Below are 8,549 nucleotides of genomic sequence, written 5' to 3'. Positions count from 1 at the left end.
CCCTTCGAACATTGGTTTATTATTTTTTAAAAATTTATTTTGTTGCTGAAGATGTTATTTAAAAAATAGACAAACAAAAACCCGAGTAACAGGCATGTCCCGTAAACTCTCTGAGTCTCAATTTTTTCATCTTTAAAACAATGACATGAACCCTGCTTCTCTTCTAGGGTCGTTGCAAGGACCATCTGAGATGTGCAATGTTTCCCTCTCTGCCTACTGAGCACGGTGCTTGATATGTAATTGTGTGTGTGTAAGAGAGGTTAGCAAAATGTAAGCTGTTATTTTAAGCTATTATGATTACTGATGTTTTTACAATATTATATCCTCAGTCATCTTAGAAGCAGAAAAGCTCACGTAGATACTGGTCAAATGGCTTCACTGGGCCTTTGAAACAGTCAATGGAAAGCAGCGTTTGGGAATCTCACCATCAATGTGATCCTCAACAGATCCAATGTTATCAAAATATTATGCTCATTCTTCCCCTTGATCCACTTAGGACCTAACTAGATATTTAAAATTTGTTATTAAATGACAAAAACAGATTACCAAGCAGTTTATTTAGTATAAGTCCATTTAAAAATTATACATGAGCTTTTTATAAAGGCTAAAAAAGAATAGCTGTTCCCCACCATGTTAACTATTGGTAATCTCTAGATGGTGATATTTGAGTGATTTAAATTTCTTTCTTTTTGCTTTTTTGAATCATCCAAATTGGATATGATTAACATCAGAGAAATTGACCCCTCAAAGAATACATAGGTTAGGTGTCGTTAGCTTTTCCTTTTCTTTCAACACATGTCAGGTATGGAGTGGAAGGGTAACCAAAGGCGAGAGAGCTAAAGCAAGTCACCATGCACCCAAGCAAGGGCTTCTCACTGAGTGAGGGTCTGGAGTTATTTATTTTTAAAAAATCAGTTTCCCAAGAGTGGTTGATTGCCATGTTTGTCAGCCTTTCATTCACTCATCCATCCCATCCTTCTTTTACTCAGTCATCAAATAGTTATTGGATGGGTTATATAAGATAGAGGAAGGACATGGACTAGTTGTCTGAAGACAAAGGTTCAAGTTCTGCCACCCTTTCTCTGAGGCCATGAACCCTTTGCTTTGAGTCATGTGGGGCTCCCTGATCTGGAAAATGGGGCTCACAGTGAACATGAAAGCTCTCTGAGAACTCCACAGTGCTGGTAGAGAAGGGTTCTCTATAAAGTGGAAAACACTGAGCTATCAGTGTTGGAGAAAAAGGTAAGCCAGCCTGTGCTCTCGAGGAACTTACACTTGACTGTTCTCCTCAGTGCTGATCCCAGTAGTGTGGAGTACAGGAAGAATTCCTTTATAGGAATCCAGGAAGCCTGGGTTCCAGGTCAGTCTGAGCCACTGACATGATGTGGGGCCATGAGCCACTCACTTTCCCCCTCTGACTCTGGGTTTATTAAGGGAATATTATGCCTAATTATCTCCAAGGCATCCTCTAGCCTGGACATTCTATGAAATGAGCTAGAGTCAGGAAAAGTTTAAAACATGTTAAGATATGCATCTGAGTCAATATGTATCATGTGCTGATTCCTGTGCATACAGCAAAGATAGGGGGACATTTGAGACAGCACCGGCATCCCAAGAGACAGTTCCTGGATCTATCAGTGCTGGTCTTCTGCTGGACGCTCTGCTCCCCTACTTAGCTTCGGTCAACTCAGGAGAGAGGCAGAGAGGAAACCCTTCTATGACAAGACTGGGAATCCACTTGTGAGTCATGAATAAACATGATGGGCATTTAATATTTGCAACACCTTTTTGGTCATGTTTCTTAGCTGTTTCTCAAACCTTTCTACAAGTCTGAATGGGGAAGGCAGAAAGTGGGAGCAGTGGGAGCCCTGTCATGGTAATCTGGAGTTCAGGGTCTAGCACCAGCCCAGCTACTGACTGGCTAGGTGACATTCATTTCTTCAAGAAGCATTTAGGAAGTGCCTACTATATGTGTTAGTCACTGGGTTAGATATTTAAGATAATAAGATGAGTAGGACATAGTTTTCTAGACTTTGTCCCTCTTGAAAGTGAGTGTCTCATCCTGCTTTCTTCAGTGCCTGAACATGGCCCTGCCTTGAGGTGCACATAAACTAGGGGGCTCTTTGGACAAGTAATTTCTATTCCGGAAACTCAGTGTTCATTCCTCTGTAAAATGGTTTGGGAGGACTGGACTTAATAATCTCCAAGATCCCTTCCAACTCAGGTGTTCTGTTCTGTTGTCACTTGGTATCCTGCAGTGAGAAAGGTTTGCATACAGAGGTGGAGTGAAGGTCACAGGACAATCTGCAGCAGAGGTGAAATGAAACCGCAAAGCCTCTAGGGAGTGCGTGAACCAGTACATACCCTGTCACCCGAGGTGGCTGTGAGACAAAGCCTGGTCCAGAAATGCAAATCGTCTGCTTCAACACAGCAGGAACAACAGCAGGGCTTTGGGTTTTGGTATACCCACAGGGGACCCTTAAGACAGAGATGAGGCTTATCTTGTGACATGCTGGACAGTGCCATGCTGTGCCACTGGTTCAAACTGGAAGCAACACGTTGTAGCTGATCGTACTCTGGCTAGAAAGGCAGCATCTTCAGGCTCCTTTGCTATTTTCTCCCCCTGCTTTACCTGTGTCACAAAACTCTCCGGGGATAGCAACACCCACTTCGCATATCACTGCAATGATTAAATGTGAAAACACATATGAAAGGTCTTCGTAAACTCTAAAGTGCTTTATACATGGAAAATAGACTTAATTTTCGTGGAGGAGGGAGAAATAGAGGGCACCTTAAAGAATGAATAGGCAACACCGAAGGGGATAACTGTGTGCACAGTGAGGATAAGCACTTTATACAAATCAACTCATGAAAGCCCAATAACCTGAAGTAGAGACTGTTATTCTTCCCAATCTATAGATGAGAAACTTCAATTCCAGGGCATTTAAGTAACTTGATCAGGTCATCCCATTAGTAAACAGCAAAGCTGGGGCTCACACCAAATGCTCTTAACCAGTATGCTCCTCTGCCTCCCTGCATGGAAAAAAAAATGTTTCCTAATTCAATTTAATCCCAGCCAATAAACATTGCCCGAGTGCCGGACTGGGCACTGGGTACATAATGATGAAGACACAGTCCACACACTCAAAGAGCGTGAGTAAATAAGGAAATAATCCAGAGAATAAGGAAATAGGTCCTACAACTATGATTGGTACTGGAATAATGTAAAGAAAAATGTGGAGACAGAAAAGATGAGAAGTGTTCAGAGGCTCTGCATTTTAACAGACAAGTGAGCCAAGGTCTGTGGGCAAAAGGTGTGGATACTGAGAAGTTCAAGGTGAGGCTGAAAATGTTACTGTCAGATCCTGGCGGTGAAGGGTGTTGGAGGCCAGGCTAAGGTGATGGAGTTTTAGCTTGGTGTTGGTAGGGAACAAGGAAAGATTTTGGAGCAAGTGAGTAGTGTATCAAAAGTGGAATTTTAAGAGAGTTAAGCTAACAAAACAGAAGAAAGACATTCACCTTGGACCAGCACGGTTGCCATAATTTGAGGACTGGTAAAGATGAAGTTAGATAAAAGTTAATTAATTTTTCAAGTTGAACCTCTCATCTGGGGGGGAAAAAGGGGATGAAATTTCATGAATTTGGTATATCATTAATGCTGAAAATGATGAAGAATGAAGAGGTAGTCATAGAGGACTGGGTTGAAGAGACTCTCAGGAGTGACCCTCCCCATCCCGTGCTTGACTCCTTTGTGTCACTGTTGGGGTGGTGGCCTAGCTTCTGGGGGAACTTCTCCAGTCATGGGAAATTCTTTACCTGGTGAGGCAACCCACTATCCTTGGACAGCTCCTACTGCTAGAATACGTTTTTGTTTCATTTTTTCCTTTTCTTTCTCTCTTATTTAACTATGAATGCTCAGTCTCCGTTTTACTCAAATCTAAGAATGTCTTTATTTTAGTATCACCATATTGTATATTGTATAGTATCATCATATTTAGTATCACCTCAAACTTTTCCTACTTGTCATCAAGGGCACTTTGTGGGGATCAAAGAGGTTGGATCAGGGATGCTTAGGACTTGAACATGGGACAAATACCTCAGGAGGGACCGACTTAGCTAGATCAGAGGAAGGAAGTCCAGCCAGGCAGGTGGCACCTGTTGTTTAGAGGTGGAAGGTAAGAAAGAGCTTACATGTATATGTGTTCTCACCAGCTGAGCCCAAGAATGGTGCTTCAGTAATAACTATGTTAGTCAAGAAATAGGTGAAGTAAACAAAATCAACTCTAATTCCTATTAAGCATCCTTTATTTCTTTTAAATGAATGACTAGGGAAACCTTGCAGATCATTCCTGCAACCAATTCCTGCTGGGTGCCAGACAGTGAGATTCACAAGTGGATCAAACATAGCTCCTGTATCTGATGGGCTCACACTCTAGGGGGCAAATAAAGTAATAAGCAATATATACATATATAATTACTGTATATATATATATACATATATATATACACACACACACACACACACATATATATGCATATATATAGAATTAAAAGATAATACACATCTTTCCATGAACTTTTTGAAGACTCCTCATTTATGTAGTCTGCAATGTACACATAGGAGTCCATCAGTCTGTGAGGTCAGTACTACATCTGTTTCCCTTCACAACACTATATCCTCAGTGCCCAGAATGAGGCCTGGCACATCTCAATAAATATTTATTGAATGAATAAATGAGTGAGTGAATGAATAAGTGACTGACAGTATCTGATCCAAAACCAGAGCTTGGTTTTTCTGACCTCCAAACTAATGCTTTACTCGCTGTAACCTAGAGATCCCCATTTTGTAATGTCCCCTGTGTAAGACTTGTCTTAACAGTTAGATATTAACTAATTGAGGATACCCACAATGCCAGCTACTGTGTTATATGCCAACACTGCCCATCTGAGTGCTGGTTCCTTGGCCACCTGACAAAAGTCTCTGGTGGAATCCACTGAGGCCTGACCTTGGAGGAAGGTGACCTGGTCATGAAGTCTGCTCACCCCCTGACTGTTTAGTATACCTGGGCAAGTTGCTTCACCTCTTTGAACTTCAATTTCCTGTCTGTTAAGGAAAGGGGCTATCTCATCTATTTCACATAGTTATTTAATAACTCCATTCTGGGAAACAGCTTGGCCATGTTGAGAAAGGATCCCAATCGAACCGGCAGGCCTCTTTTCTGAATTAACACAAACTTTTCAGAGCATTCAGATTCAAGGGTTAGCCCTAGGGAGCAGGTGACATCAGAGGGGTATTTGAACCTGTGAACTTTTAGCTGAAAAGTAAGAGTTCAACTCTTCTGAAGTTCTCTCTAGTGTTGCAAAGTTGGCCAAAGGTGTCTGCTGCACCCTGCGTACAACCGGAAACACCAAATTGGGTTTGCATGTATCTGACCAAGGTACCTTCCCCAGCTCCACCTCCAGATGTTCCATGGGTTTGAGGTGGTGGGGAGGAGTTAACGGAGCTTACTGTCTCTCTGATAGGGGCGACTTTGTGCACCCACATGCACGAAAGAGCTGGGGGCGGGAGCGTCTCCCAGCCTGCTTCTGTAAATGTGGGCCGACAGCTATAGGTCTCTAAAGCCAGAGGAAAATGCTTCTGTAATCACAAGTTTGGTAGCCACTTCTCTTTCAGCAAACTGCCAAGCTTTTCCCCACATCAGTAATATTTCAATGACTTTTGTAAACTCACCTGCCTTCTTTTTAATACACAGGGCTTTTCATTGATGGTACATATGCAAGGCCTGACCTTTTCATAGGAAAAAACATTCATAACTGAAGCCCTATATATAGAAGCTTCAGACTGGAGCAGATAAAGATGTAGGTCATATTTTTTGTGTGTGTGAAGCATAATGCTGGAGGAATACAACAGACAATTCAAAACTGGTGAAATACTGCCACTGGCTTGAAAATTCCTAATATTTATCAAAGCTTTTAAATAATGACTTTGTTTTCAACTAGGAATTATAATGCCACCTTCTACCCCTGGACACAGAGGTTTTTTTTTTTTTTGCAGGGGAATTTACTTTAAAAAATATTTTAAAAATTAATTAAAAAATATATTTCACTATCTAGTTAACTCTTAACTATTCCTGTTAAAGGAAAGAACAGTTACCATCAAAATTTATTCAATGAACAAGTATTTAAAGAGATATGATAGGTAGTCAAAAAATATAGTGTGTGTCACTCATCACAGGAAAACAGTTCCCCAGGATCATCGTTACCCAAGTGAACATAAGCCACATTCCGCAGCACTCAAGGCTAGTACACCCTGGAAGTTGTCTGCCTTTCCAGCAATCTCCTCAGCACCCTTTTTTATACTCTGCTCTATCAAATATTGTATCTGTGCCTCCAAGTTTCTCGGTCTTTACCTTTGCTTACCTTACTCTCTCCTTTTGAGACACCTTCTTCTGGACATCTCAGCACATCTAAGTCTATTTTGAAATATGTGACTCAAACGCAGTTGCCTCCACCAATCCTCCTTTCTGTCCCCTTCCTGTCCTTCCCAAGATCTTTATTTATTATGAGCTGACATTGTTTGCTCTGGGTTATACTTACTGGTGTCCGTGTCTCAAATCCCATTCTGATAGATCAATAGACTGTGAACTCGTTGAGAGCAGGGTAAGAGTAGAGTTTGAGGCACTTTGTGCCCCCATAGTGCCTAATACTGAAGTCAGTGTACAATAGGAAGCACCTATAAAATGCATCCCTGCAAAATGTTTATCGAGTAAATGAATATGACTTTGGAATGTACTAATACTGATATGCTGAGTATTTATTAAGGATAGCTGCTATGTTAAGCACTACTTCATTTAATGACCAATAAACCCATAAGGTTATTATTATTGTTGTCACCTTCAACAGCTGAAAAAACTAAAGCTCAAAGAAGTTCAAAACTTCACCAATGTCAGGTAGCTGGCAGAACAATAGACCAGGATTTATACTCAGGTATATCTGGCCCAGTGGTTTTCCGGGAGCTTGCTTGTTTTGGTTTACAGGAGCTGATTGTTAAATTATCAGTGATGTCGTAAATTGCTTGAAAAGCACAGCCATTATTAAAAATTAAATTGTAGAAACATATAATAAAATAAATTATATAAAAAACAATGGTAATAAGTACTTAAAACTACACCACTTCCTATTTATTTTATGGCATTTATTAGTAAATATGCTCTTGAGGTTATTTATGTTTCTTGTATTTGTATGTTAGGAATATTATATAACCGTGTGTTCTATGCATCTCTCACAATGATGTTGCATTGGTAGCTTGAAATTGGTTGTTGTGAGAATATTTACACCAACAATATTGGCAAACACAACAAATGAGGGCTTCCTTCCTGAAAGCCAGTTGTTAAACATTTACAAGCACACCGCTGGTCCCGCCCCAAAGCTGGACTCTGCTTCAGTAAGTTACAGGCTTTGGGCCCAAGACACACACAGACTCCTCCTTTTCTGGCTTAGCCACCCAGTAGGACCTACCTTTGGACCATCACAGATAAGCTGCTTCCTAATAACAGAAAATTGACTTTTACAAGGCTCCTTTGGGTCTCAGGGTTGAAGTAAAAGTAATTCTTAGTAGTTATTTTATGCCTGTAAGATATATCCTAAACCTCAGTCACAAATTTAATTATGCTCTTCATCACACCTGGAACACAGGAATATATGATGTAGCTATTGTAGAGTAATGTGGGAATTCCAATACATGGACATGCATTTATTTATCCAAATTTAAATTAATATAACAACCTATTGTGTGTATCTGCATATCCTCAGCAGCTGGATTTCATTTACATAGTTCCACACCATGTACCCTCTATGTGATCTCATGAAATGAGATCTGAACTTTGAATCAGAGATTATGAGTTTCAGTACTAGTTCTTTAACTCAACAGCAAGTCAATTAACATTACTGGGCCTTAGTTTCTTCATGTGTTCAATAAGAAGTTTAGCCTAGATGTTCTTTAAAGATCCTTCTGGCTCTATTTTTAAATAATACTACATGTTGCTTCTTTTCCATACGGTTCAGTTTTTGCATCTGTAAACAACAGGGAGTTGAATCACGTAGTTCCTAAAGTCCTTCACAGATCTATAAGCTTGTGGATCCATGCAAAAAGCCATATTTTCTACCTAACATGTCATTCCTGTCAGATAGCATCATGCTTTACCACCAGAAAAATGCCAGGTACCCTGCTGAGCACCCAGAATTCTGATGCCAAGAGAAGACTTGAAGATAGAGCAGATTTTCTGGCCAGTAGCTCTAACTGCCTGCCCACAAGGGCAGCCTGCTGCAGCCCTCAAAACAAAAGGAAGTGCGTGGGCAGAGGGAGCACCTTTGCCGTTTTCTTTTAGGCAGCCTAGAAGACTAAAGAAGTGAGGGTGGAATATCTGTATAGAAGTTTTGATTTGATATCCCATCTGGGTCTGCTGCGATAGGGGTTGGGTAAGAAAGGCCCATATTTGGGAGGACAGAGGAGTGATGGTGGTAACTAAGGAAAGGGTTAATGCTGGAGC

The sequence above is a fragment of the Cynocephalus volans genome, chromosome 1 (genome assembly GCF_027409185.1).
Source record: "Cynocephalus volans isolate mCynVol1 chromosome 1, mCynVol1.pri, whole genome shotgun sequence".
Lineage (NCBI taxonomy): Eukaryota > Metazoa > Chordata > Mammalia > Dermoptera > Cynocephalidae > Cynocephalus > Cynocephalus volans.
Note: the sequence above shows the minus strand (reverse complement) of the source record.